At 39.9% G+C, this 13,806-nt stretch overlaps 1 pseudogene; it reads right to left on the reverse strand.

Annotated features, from left to right (window-relative positions):
- Positions 1-13,806, reverse strand: part of LOC138080174 (ankyrin repeat domain-containing protein 26-like) — a 70,385-nt pseudogene that overhangs the window by 34,866 nt on the left and 21,713 nt on the right.

Genomic DNA, 13,806 nt, shown 5'->3' on the forward strand with positions numbered 1-13,806 from the left:
TCCTTGGAATTCTCAATAGTTTTTAGAAGTATAATAGGATCCTAAAGCCAACAACTTTTAGAATCACTGCTTCAAAAGATCATATCTATCCAATAGCCATTAAAGTATGATTACTTCCCCTACTTCTAATAATCAAAGACACCACAAACTCACACACACACACACACACACACACACACACACACACACATGCGCATACAACACACACACAGTCTGCTCATCAAAACATCTGATTGGCCTACATTCATCTGTGTAATGATACTATAATGAAACAATTATGAGCTGAAATACAACTGACATATTAGCAAGTGAAGTTTTACTCTAGGGAAAGGCTAGAGTTAAAACAAGCATTTTTGGACATTAGAAAAAACTTAGAGTCTAAAGTTTAATCTCGGAGAGTTCCTGAGAAGTATAGAGATTCCAAACTGAGAACTTCAGAGTATCAAAGCATATACAGAAACATGTTGAGTTGAAGTTTACAATTTAAAATTTTCTTGTTCTTATCCTTGTTAATATCTTTTGTTTCAAAACACAGGTATCAACACTGACATTTGCTTTATGTATGTCCAATTCTTCAATTAAATTTTCAAAGAAAATATTAGAAGTATGAAGACTGAGCATTTCAAATAGTTCAGTGTCCCTCTTTCCAGAGGAAACTGTGTACTGCAAAATTTATCTGAACTGGATGTTTGTAAATCCTTCATTCTGACTGTTTTATTAGCAACAGACTCTTTCATTCTGACTGCTGGCTGAATGGGGTTTGGAAACAAGTTGATTACTAAATTATGCACATAGGAGACGATCCACAGTTCAGAATTCAAGATAAAATCATAAACGTTTTTACCTTCACGTTAGGGTATTTCCCAGGAGAATCTAAAAGGAAAAAGGGACACAAAGTTAATTACATGTAAATATGAAAGCTAGCTGTACATTCATGCAGAGTTAGTACCGAGCAGAATCCTTGTGCTCAGCCTTGGCACCGAATACATTTAGTTTTAGTGTCTTGTTTTTAGGGGGATTTTAGGACACTGGTAAAACAGACATAGGAATCCACTAAAGATAGTGAAAAGGAAATACTACATTTAACTGCCATAGAATTATTAGAAATTAAAAATCTTGCATGTTTCAAAATCAGTGTAGTATTTATTAGAAGTATTTCTAGCATTTAGGGAATGGACACTATTAATCTGTTTGGCTTCAAAATTTAGTTTGGTTTGGTACATCATGCTAATGCTTTAAAGGATTTTGATGAAACAACTTTCAAAGAATCAGCTATCTTTAAAAAAAAAGTCAATTGTAGGGAACAAAGTATAAGGAAGGTTGAGAAGTGCTTGCAAACGAGATGTTCAGCTAAGAATCCTCTGTTTGTTTCCATGGGAAAATAACATTTCTTGCACACAAGGATGTTTCTCTGATTCCTCAAAAGGAACAGACCCAGGAACAAAACGGATTCTCAGTTGATAAGGAAGTTCCCCAAAACAAAGTCTTAGCTGCAGTAAATAAGTTAAGGTAAAGGTTATCTCGCCCCGTGCCTGCGCACTGTATAGTCATTAAATCATAGTGTTTGGCAACTTGCCCTGTAGATTGTTGTGCAAAAGATATAAAATAAAGCAGCTGTAAGAAGCAAAGAGTTAAAGTAAAAAGATTCAAACCACTCTGCAGTGTTGGTGTTTCATTCCGTAGCCAACAGTCAATCCCTCTTTTTTCAAATTAATCTACTTTGAATAACAAATACCAGCACAACATATACCTTTGATGGCTAAGAGTTACTCGGAGGAGCTGTGGTTTCCCCCACTTCTAGCACCCCCTCCCACCTCCAAGATTCTCTGCAGCAATAATGATCTTCTCTCTTTTCAGGGCAAATACACTGCGGTCATCTAGAAGGAGTTCTCTCAAGTGTCCTCATCAACTCCAAACTGACCTCCCTAAGGCCTTCCTTTCCTCCTTTCGTCCTTTCACTAGATTCTCTCCTATCCAAAGGGTAGTAATCTCTGCATCTGCGGACTTAAATTTTCCCCATTGACATCCTTTCTATGGATCATACCTACCTGTGGTCTTCTTTACAGACTGGGGCCTGGTGGACCGGAGTTGATGAAAAGAAAGCAAAAGAGAGAGACTAATATTCCCTGGGTTACATGGAAAACCAATAAAGCCCTAGAATAGGGCTTGCACTGCTCACTAAGGCACAGGGCATCCTCTCAAGGAGGTCTTGACAGCCCGGGTGGCAAAGTGAGCTCAGCAGGCCTCCATGCTCCAAAGAACTAGCCAGGGAGAGAAGGAAGGACACGGGAGACCCAAGTCTCTAGTGGAACAAGGGTGCATTATTCGTGTTGGTGTGAGTTTATATATTGTAATGCAAGGAAGCTTTAGGCAAAAAAATAAAGTTAAGAAAACAACAAAAGCCAGACGTATAACAACAGTTACCAATGGAATAACTAGGAGTAACAATCATCACAAGGCCAGAAGACAATCCAAATCTTGAGTAAGAGGGTCGTGACTAAACAGTTTTACTGTAGGGTAAAAGTTACTGAAGGAAATCCATGTATGTGTTCCATCCCATATCCTCAGTCCTGGGAACAGTGTGCTGCTCCACTTGTTCCTGGTATACCAGGAACTGATAAGGAACAGAGGGTTCATGAGAAACAGAAAACAACATACAGGAGTCCTAAAGTTAAACATTCCCTGACACCTACCATTTCTTTCTCCCTCTTTGCTTAGCAATGGTATCTTATACCTATAACTGCTACTTTAACTCTTTGCTTCCTTCTAGCTATAAACATGCTAGGAAAGAAACACAAAATAATGCTTTTCTTTGATCCTGTTATGTCCTGCACTATCCAAAGCTCTTCTTCCAGATTTCGCTTTATGCAAGGCTACACCCTTGCTACTCAGAGAGCTTGTTAAAAACACAGAACCTCAGACCTCCTCCTCAGCATGTGCACTTCACACATGGTCCCCAAGCGACTAATTAAAATTTCAGAAATTCTGGTCTACACGGAGTCTGCTTCTACATGACTTCAACTTAATTCATTCTCCGGAAATCTCAGCCTCCATTTCCTCACACAAACACGCCCCCCCGAACTGAAATGGCATTAGAAGTTGGAAACCTTCCAGTGGACTCTTTATGAGGCTGTGGGATCCTTGGTCTCCCCATCACACCCCCTGCTCTCTCCTTCTTTCCAGCTCTCTTGTTTTGTCCCATGTGACACCATGATGGAAAGCAGCAACATTTCTTATGACACCGATTTGCATACATTACAGCTGAGCACCTATGGCCATGCTCCCCCCAGAGGATGACACACCGCTCTGCACGCTCAGGGACCACAGTTCTGAACGTCTTCCTAATTACGAGTAAACAGGAAGAGGAGAGAACTTTGCTGTTCTTCTCTGACAAGTTTTGGTGCCAGAAGCTCACTTCAGATTCACCGTCCATATCAAATACCCTCCCTTTATCTAAAGACCTACATTACTTATTGCCCCCTTCCCCCACAGACCTGTGCTTCCTTTTCTTCATTTCCTCCCTGTACCCTTGGCCTCTCTTATCCTTTATTCCCTCTTGCCTCTTATTTCTTGACCTTCCTTAGGTCATAGAGTATCTTGAAACAGAACTAATAATTTGTTTTTGGTCATGTGTCACATGGAATCTTAATTCCTTGAGCAGGGATCGAAACTGCACCACCTGCATTGGAGAGTCTTAACAGGACGAAGTTTTAAACATTGGACCGCAAAGTAAGTCTAAGAACTAATAATTTAGCTCCTTAAACTGGATTATCAATGTAATCTGTGGTAGACACCTGATAAGATACATAATTGCCCTCCTTTTCTCATCCTTTTTCTCACTACACATCCGACAGGTGATTTTCATTGCCTGTCAGAATGCATCAGCATTCTCATTTTCAATCAACATTCTGTCAAATTATTTTTCTGTAAAATATAGTTCTTACCTTCTACTTGTCCATTTAATGTCTCTTTTCCTCTTTGACCAGCAGTTCCAAGTAAATGATCCACATACTTCTGTGGAAGGCTTTCAGAGATACTCTGCTAGAATGGATGATAACAATGAGTTGCATGCAGTTTTCCTAATCACTTTTGAAGAAATACCCTACTTTTAACCTGGTTAAGACAGGTTTTGCCAAGATCCCACAGTTGCTATATGACAGAACCAGGATACTGAATTCAAACATGGTGCTGCATCACCAAGCAGTGGCTGCCACATCTAAAAGATCAGGCCCTTCTTATCTCCTTCCATAGCTGCCACCTTCAAACAGGGCACTGTTACATTATGTTACTTCAAGTACGGCTGCCATAAAGGTACTATGCACATGCTACTTAAGCTATGCAAAATGGTTTGCACTTACTAAAACATCACTAAAGCTAACTGCTGTTATTATAGGCCCACATATTTATTACTATTTCACATGCTTTTGCTTCTCTTGAAATGTTCCTTGCAGATCAACTTGACAATCCAAATGTAGTAATACTTTCAAGCTTCAAGCACTATCTTGTCAATGTTGATTTGGTAAAAAACCACAGTAGAAATAAAAATCAAAACTATGAGATACCACCTCACACCAGGCAGAATGGCCATCATCCAAAAGTCTGTTGCCTCTGCTGCTGCTTAGTTGCTTCAGTCATGTCCGACTCTCTGCCACCCTAGGACTGAAGCCTTCCAGGCTCCCCTGTCCATTGGATTCTCCAGGCAAGAATACTGGAGTGAGTTGTCATGCCTGTCTTCCCAATTCAGGGATCAAACCCAGGTCTCCCACTGATAGCAGATTCTTTACCGCTCAGCCACAATTCTTTACCACCTCACACCAGTCAGAATGGCCATCATAAAAAAGTCTATAAAAAATGAATGCTGGAGAGGGTCTGGGGGGAAAGAGAACACTCTTGCACTGCTTGTGGCAAGATAAATTGATACAACCACTATGGAAGATGGTATGCAGGTTGCTTAAGAAACTAGGAATAAAACCACCATATGCCCTAGCAATCCCACTCCTAGGAGAATACCCTGAGGAAACCAAAATGAAAAAAGACACATGCACCCCAATGTTCATTGCAGCACTGTTTATGATAGCTAGAACATGGAAGTAACTTAGATGGCCATCGACACATGAATGGATGAAGATATGCTGCTGCTGCTGCTAAGTCGCTTCAGTCGTGTCCAACTCTGTGCAACCCAATAGACAGTAGCCCACCAGCCTCCGCCATCCCTGGGATTCTCCAGGCAAGAACACTGGAGTGGGTTGCCATTTCCTTCTCCAATGCATGAAAGTGAAAAGTGAAAGTGAAGTCACTCAGTCGTGTCCAAATCTTCACAATCCCATGGACTGCAGCCCACAAGGCTCTTCCATCCATGGGATTTTCCAGGCAAGAGTACTGGAGTGGGGTGCCATTGCCTTCTCCAATGAAGATGCGGTGGCACACATATACAAAGGAATGTTACTCAGCTGTAAAAAGGAACGCATTGGAGTCAGTTCTATTGAGGTGGATGAACCTGGAGCCTATTATACATAGTGAAGTAAGTCAGGAAGAGAAATATAAATATCTGATACTAACGCATATGTATGGAGTCTAGAAAGATGGTACTGACGAATTTATTTGCAGGGCAGCAATGGAGAAACAGACAGAGAGAACAGACTTAGGGACGTGGGTGAAGGGGAAGAGGGGAGAGGGTGAGATGGATGGAAAGAGTAACACGGAAACTTACAATTCCATATGTAAAATAGATAGCCAATGGGAATTTACCCTATCACTCAGGGAACTCAAAGAGGGGCTCTTCAACAATTGAGAAGGGTGGCATGGAGAGGGAGATTGGAGAGGGGTTTGGGAGGGAGTGGACCTGGGTGTCCCTAAGACTTATTCTTGCTGATGTCTGACAGAAAACAACAAAATTCTGGAAAGCAATTATCCTTCATTTAAGAATAAATTTTTTTACAACCCTATTTGAACATTCACATGGTTTACTGTTTCTTTCCCTGTAAACAGCACACTAATGACTCTAACTTTTTATCTATGTCTTTTGGAGTGGCAGGTAAAGATTAAAGGAATGACCTAGATATAAAAAAAGGAGTAAAACTATGATTATCCAAGTTGTGGTTTAAAAGTTTTGAAATACATTTATGATGATCAACAAAGACTCAATATTCACAATGGGAAAGAAAAAACCAACTAAAAAAATCAAGTAACCACAATAACTAACTTTTCTATATGGAAAAATTTACACGTTAGTTTCACATGTATAACAAAGAATTGACATGGTAATTTAACATCTATAAACACTGAAATTAATAAAGTTTCCTAATAATAATATGGGGGAACACAGTCCTAAGATGACAGAGGAATAGGAAAGGCAGACCACTTTCTCCCTCACAAGTTCAGTGAAAGAAAATTTGAACGCTGAGCAAATTCCACAAAACAACTTCTGAATGCTCACAGAGGACATCAGGCCCCCAGAAAGGCAGCCCATTGTCTTTGAAAGGAGGTAGGACAAAATATAAAAGATAAAAAGAGAGAGAAAAGAGGTAAGGATGGAGATCCATCCCAGGGAGGGAGTCTTAAAAGGGGAGAAGTTTCCAGACACCAGGAAACACTCTCACCAGCAGGTCTGTGGGGAGTTTTGGAATCTCAGAGGGCAACAACCGGCAGGGAAAATAAATACATAAATAAATAAAACCCACAGATCACGTGCCTAACCGGAGCTCCCTGTGCTTCCATCCACCACCAGCAAGTGGGGCTGAACAGGGAGGGGCGGGCTGTACTGCTTAGGGTAAAGACTGGGCCTGAGTGCCCTGAGGGGACAATCTGAGGGAACTAACATGAGATAGCTATCCAAACTGTGGGATAGCCAGAGAGAGAGAGAGGAAAAACAAAAGAGAGAGAGAGAACTATCCTGCGAAAACCCCTAACCTAAGGCACTGCCAGGCCCACTCAAAAAACAAAGGACTGAGCGAAAACCAGAGGAGAACTAGATGGCTGCGGATCGTCCCATCCCCCACTGGAGACAGGGAGGTAGGAGGGGGCAGCCAGAGCTGGAAAGAGGCAAACTCAGCCCCAGAGAGGCACCCTCTACCAAGCAGCAAGCAGGCACCAAATCGCTAACCAAAACCCCTTGGGATTTTGGATGGTTGACTTTTGACGGGAGGGTCACAGCCAAAGATCAGCTCCCCAGAAGAGACATATGGCACCCCCCCTGCCACCCAGGAAACAGCAGCTGGGACCGAGGAGGTGATAAGACACACTCCCCACCTGGGGAGACAGCGCTCGCCAAGCACCTGGTTGCCTGAGCTGCTCGGACCTGGGAAGGGTACAAAAGGCACGCCCAACCAAGTTCTGCCCCTTTGTGGGGTACCTGAGAACCTGAACCTGAGTGGCTTAGACGTCGGTAGTGCATGCAACCCAGGGCCTGCCTCAGATAGTTCCCTGGCAGAGCAACCTGGAGCCTGAGAAGTGTAGACTGGAAAAGTGCACACACCATAAGCAGGGCCAAACCCAGTGTGGCCAAGACACTGAAAGCACTCCCCACACATCCCAGTGATATTTGTTTGCAGTGTTCCTCTGTTGCCATAGCATTACTGAACAAGTGAGCCTAAATAAGTGACCACCTTTGCCTCCTTGTGTCAGGACAGAAATTAGACACTGAAGAGAACAGCAAACAGAAGAAGCTAAAATACACAGAGGGAACTGCTTTTGAAGTGACAGGTGCAACAGATTAAAAGCCTGTAGTTAGCAGCAACTACATTGGAAGGGGCCTATAGATCTTGAGAAGTATAAGCTGGATCAAAGGAACTATCTAAAACTGAACTGACCCCATACTGCCCAACAGCTCCAGAGAAATTCCTAGATACAGTTTTACTATTATCATTATTTAAATTTTTATTTTTTTTTAAGTTCTCCATTACTCTGTCATGGTCTTTGTAGACCAGGACCTGGAGACTGGAGTTTATGAGAAGAGGGATGCAGAGGACCCAAGTTTCGAGTGAAACAAGGGTGCTTTGTTTGCAGAAAAGCATGTTTATATATCTTCATACAAGGCAGCTTTAGGCAGTTAAAAAAAAAAAAAACTGAACAAAAACAAAGCCAAGCAAATAACAATCTTCAAAGGGCCAGAAAACATTTCATGTCCTGAGTGAGAGGGGCATAACTGAGCAGATCACGTTTGAGTGAGGTCACTGGGGGGAGTCACTGAAGGGATCTAGCAGGTGCCCTTTCTCAGGATCTCAGTCCTGGGAACTGTGTGCAGCCCTGCTCGTTCCTACAGCAACTGATGAGGAATAGAGAATCCTTGAGAAATGGCACACAAAAGAAAAGAATAACATTTGGATTCCTTAAAGCTGAACATCCCCTGACATTACTCCTTTAATTTTCATTTTTATAACCTACTATTACCTTGCCAAAAAAAAGACCCTGTTTTTAAACCAAACTTCATATCTATATTTCATAATTTTTATGAGTTTGTTTTGTTTTCCTAATATTGTATTTTTCAGAGTCTAACCTCTACTCTAGATTATTAATCTTTGCTTTTTGGTATTTTTTATCAATTTTGTACCTTAAAGAACCCAATCTTCAGTACCCATTTTTACTTGGGAGTGTGATTACTGGCTTAATTGCTCTCTCCCCTCTTTGACTCTGCTTTGTCTCCACCAGGTCGCCTCTATCTCCTCCCTCCCCCTTCTTTTCTCTACCCAACTCTGTGAATCTCTTTGTGTGTTCCAGACTGTGGAGAATACTTAGGGACCTGATTAGTGCCCGGATCTGTCTCTCTCCATTTCATTCACGCTTTTCTCCTCCTGGTCACCTCTGTCTCCTTCCTCCCTCTTCTCTTCTCTTTGTAACTCTGTGAACCTCTCCAAGGGATCCAGACTGTGGAGAGCACATAGGGAATTGATTACTGGCTAGCTGGCTCTCTCCTCTTTTGATTCCCCCTCTCCTACTTCTGGTCACTTCTATCTCCCTTCTCCCTCTTCTCTTCTCCATGTAACTCGATGAACCTCTCAAGGTGTTACTCACTGTGGAGGAGCTTTTCATCATTAACCTAGATGTTTTATCATTGGTGCTGGATAGATGGAGAAGTCCTGAAGCTACTGTAAGAATCAGACTGAAAACCAGAGGCAGGAGGCTTAAGTCCAAAACCTGAGAACACCAGAGAACTCCTAACTCCCGGGAACATTACTCGATGAGGGCTCATCGAAAAGCCTCCATACCTACACTGAAAGCAAGCACCACCCAATATCCAACAAGTTCCAGAGCAAGACAAGCCAGGCAAATTCTCCAGCAATGCAGGAACATAGCCCTGAGCTTCAATATACAGGCTGCCCAAAGTCACACCAAAGCCATAGACATCCCAAACTCACTACTGGACACTTCATTGCACTCCAGACTGAAGAAATCCAGCTCCACCCACCAGAACACCGACACAAGCTTCCCTAACCAGGAAACCTTGACAAGCCAATCGTCCAACCCCACCCACAGTGAGGAACCTCCACAATAAAGAGGAACCACAAACTGCCAGAATACTGAAAGGCCACCTCAAACACAGCAATCTAAACAAGTTTTAAAAAGCAGAGAAATACTCAGCAGGTAAAGGAACATGATAAATGCCCACCAAACCAAACCAAAGAAAAGGAGATAGGGAGTCTACCTGAAAAAGAATTCAGAATAATGATAGTAAAAATGATCCAAAATCTTGAAAACAAAATAGAGTTACAGATAAATAGCCTGGAGACAAGGATTGAGAAAATTCAAGACATGTTTAACAAGGAGCTAGAAGAAAAAAAAAAAAAGAGTCAGTCAATAATAAATAATGTAATAAATGAGATCAAAAACACTCTGGAGGGAACCAAAAGTCAAATAGCAGTGGCAGAAAATAGGATAAGTGAGGTAGAAGATAGAATGGTAGAAATAAATGAAGCAGAGTGGAAAAAAGAAAAAAGAATTAAAAGGAATAAGGACAACCTCAGAGACCTCTGGGACAATGCTAAACACTCCCACATTCAAATCAGAGGAGTCCCAGAAGAAGAAGACAAAAAGAAAGCCCATGAGAAAATACTTGAGGTGATAATAGTTGAAAACTTCCCTAAAATGGGGAAGAAATAGTCATCCAAGTCCAAGAAATCCAGAGGGTCCCAAATAGGATAAATCCAAGGTGAAACACCCCAAGACACATATTAATCAAATTAACAAAGATCAAACACAAAGAACAAATATTAAAAGCATCAAGGGAAAAACAACAAATAACACACAAGAGGATTCCTATAAGGATAACAGCTGATCTTTCACTAGAAACTCTTCAGGCCAGAAGGGAATGGCAGGACACACTTAAAGTGATGATAGAGAAAAACCTACAACCCAGATTACTGTATCCAGCAAGGAGCTCATTCAAATATGAAGGAGAGATCAAAAGCTTTACAGACAAGCAAAAACTGAGAGAATACAGCACCACCAAACCAGCTCTTCAACAAATGATAAAGGATCTTCTCTAGACAGGAAACATAGAAAGGGTATATAAACTCAAACCCAAAAGAAAGTAAATGGCAACGGGATCATACTTATCAATAATTAACTTAAATGTAAGTTGGTTGAATGCCCCAACCAAAAGACTAAGACTGGCTGAATGGATACAAAAACTAGACCCTTTTTATGTTGTCTATAAAAGACCCACTTCAAAACAGGGGACACATACAGACTGAAAGTGAAGGGCTGGAAAAAGTTGTTTGATTCAAATAGAGACCAAAAGAAAGCAGGAGTAGCAGTACTCATATTCAATAAAATAGACTTTAAAATAAAGGCTGTGAAAAGAGACAAAGAAGGAAACTTCATAATGACCAATGGATCAATCCAAGAAGAAGATATAACAATTATAAATATATATGCACCAACACAGGAGCACCACAATATGTGACGCAAATGCTAACAAGTATGAAAGTGGAAATTAACAAAAACACAATAATAGTGGGAGACTTTAATGCCCCACTCTCACCTATGGATACATCAACTAAACAGAAAATTAACAAGGAAACACAAACTTTAAATGATACAATGGACCAGTTAGACTTAAATGATATCTATAGGACATTTCACCCCAAAACAATGAATTTCACCTTTTTCTCAAGTGCACATGGAAACTTCTCCAGGATAGATCACATCCTGGGTCATAAATCTAGCCTTGGTAAATTCAAAAAAATTGAAATCATTCCAAACATTTTTTTTTTTCTGACCACAATGCGGTAAGATTAGATGTCAATTACAGGAGAAAAACTATTTAAAATTCCAAGATATGGAGGCTGTACAACACGCTTCTGAATAACCAACAAATCACAGAAGAAATCAAAAAAGGAATCAAAATATGCACAGAAATGAAGAAAAATGAAAACAAAACAACCCAAAACCTATGGGACACTATAAAAGCAATGCTAAGGGGAAGGCTCAGAGTAATACAGGCTTACCTCAAGAAACAAGAAAAAAAGTCAAATAACCTAACTCTACACCTAAAGCAACTAGAAAAGGAATAAATGAAGAACCCCAGGGTTAGTAGAAGGAAAGAAATCTTAAAAAATTAACGCAGAAAGAAATGCAAAAGAAACAAAAGAGACCATAATAAAGCTAAAAGCTGTTTCTTTGAGAAGATAAATAAAATTCACAAACCATTTGCCAAACTCATCAAGAAACAAAGGGGGGGAAATCAAATCAATAAAATTAGAAATGAAAATGGAGAAATCACAACAGACAACAGAAATACAAAGGATCTTAAGAGACTACTATCAAAAACTATATGCCAACAAAATGGACAAATTCTTAGAAAAGTATAACTTTCCAAAACTGAACCAGGAAGAAATAGAAAATCTTAACAGACACATCACAAGCATGGAAATCGAAGCTGTAATCAGAAATCTTCCAGCAAACAAAAGCCCAAGACCAGACAGCTTCACAGCTGAATTCTACCAAAATTTTAGAGAAGAGCTAACACCTATCCTACTCAAACTCTTCCAGAAAATTGCAGAGGAAGGTAAACTTCCAAACTCGTTCTGTGAGGCCACGATCACCCTAATACCAAAACCAGACAAAGATGCCACAAAAAAAGAAAACTACAGGCTGATATCACTGATGAACATAGATGCAAAGATCCTTAACAAATTTCTAACAAACAGAATCCAACAACATATTCAAAAGATCATACATCATGACCAAGTGGGCTTTATCCCAGGGATGCAAGGATTTTTCAATATCCATAAATCAACCAATGTAATATATCACCTTAACAAACTGAAAGATAAAAACCATATGATTATCTCAATAGATGCAGAGAAAGCCATTCAACATCCATTTATGATAAAAACTTTCCAGAAAGCAGGAACAGAAGGAACATACCTCAACATAATAAAAGTTATATATGACAAACTCACAGCAAACATTATCCTCAGTGGTGAAAAATTGAAAGCATTCCCCCTAAAGTCAGGAACAAGACAAGGGTACCCAATCTCACCACTACTATACAACATAGCTTTTGAAGTCTTGGCCACAGCAATCAGAGCAGAAAAATAAAAGGAATCCAGATTGGAAAAGAAGAAGTAAAACTTTGACTGCTTGCAAATGACATAATCTTCTACCTAGAAAACCCTAAAGACACCACCAGAAAACTACTAGAGCTAATCAATGAATATAGTAAAGTTGCAGGATATAAAATTAACACACAGAAATCCCTTGGCATTCCTATACATGAACAATGAGAAAACAGAAAGGGAAATGAAGGAAACAATTTCATTCACCATTGCAATGAAAAGAATAAAATACTTAGACTATACCTACCTAAAGAAACAAAGGACCTATATATATAAAACTATAAAACACTGTTGAAAGAAATCAAAGAGGACACAAATAGATGGAGAAATATACCATGTTCATGGATTGGAAAAATCAATACAGTGAAAATTAGTATACTACCCAAAGCAATCTATAGATTCAATGCAATCGCTATCAAGCTACCGAAGGTATTTTTCACAGAACTAGAACAAATACTATCACGATTTGTATGGAAATGCAAAAAAACTTTGAATAACCAAAGCAATCTTGTGAAAGAAGAATAGAAGTGGAGGAATCAACCTGCCTGACTTCAGGCTATACTACAAAGCTACAGTCATCAGGACAGTATGGTACTGGCACAAAGACAGAAATATAGATCAATAGAACAAAATAGAAGGCCCAAAGATAAATCCATGCACCTATGGACACCTTATCGATGACAAAGGAGGCAAGAATATACAATGGAGAAAAGACAGTCTCTTTAACAAGTGGTGCTGGGAAAACTGGTCAACCACTTGTAAAAGAATGAAACTAGAACACTTTCTAACACCATTCACAAAAATAAACTCAAAATGGATTAAAGATCTAAACATAAGACCAGAAACTATATAACTCCTAGAGAAAAACATAGGTGAAATGCTCTCCAATATAAATCACAGCAGCGTCCTCTATGACCCACCTCCCAGAGTAATGGAAATAAAAACAAAAATTAAACAAAAGGGACCTAATTAAACTTAAAGGCTTTTGCACAACAAAGGAATCTATAAGGATGGTGAAGAGAGAGCCTTCAGGATGGGAGAAAATAATAGCAAATGAAGCAACTGTCAAATAATTAATCTCAAAAATATACAAGCAGCTCCTGCACCTCACTCCAGAAAAATAAATGACCCAATCCAAAAATGGGCCAAAGAACTAAACAGACATTTCTCCAAAGAAGACATACAGATGGCTAACGAACACATGAAAAGATGCTCCACATCACTCATTATCAGAAAAATGCAAATCAAA

Source organism: Capricornis sumatraensis, chromosome 5 (assembly GCF_032405125.1).
Source record: "Capricornis sumatraensis isolate serow.1 chromosome 5, serow.2, whole genome shotgun sequence".
NCBI classification, from domain to species: domain Eukaryota; kingdom Metazoa; phylum Chordata; class Mammalia; order Artiodactyla; family Bovidae; genus Capricornis; species Capricornis sumatraensis.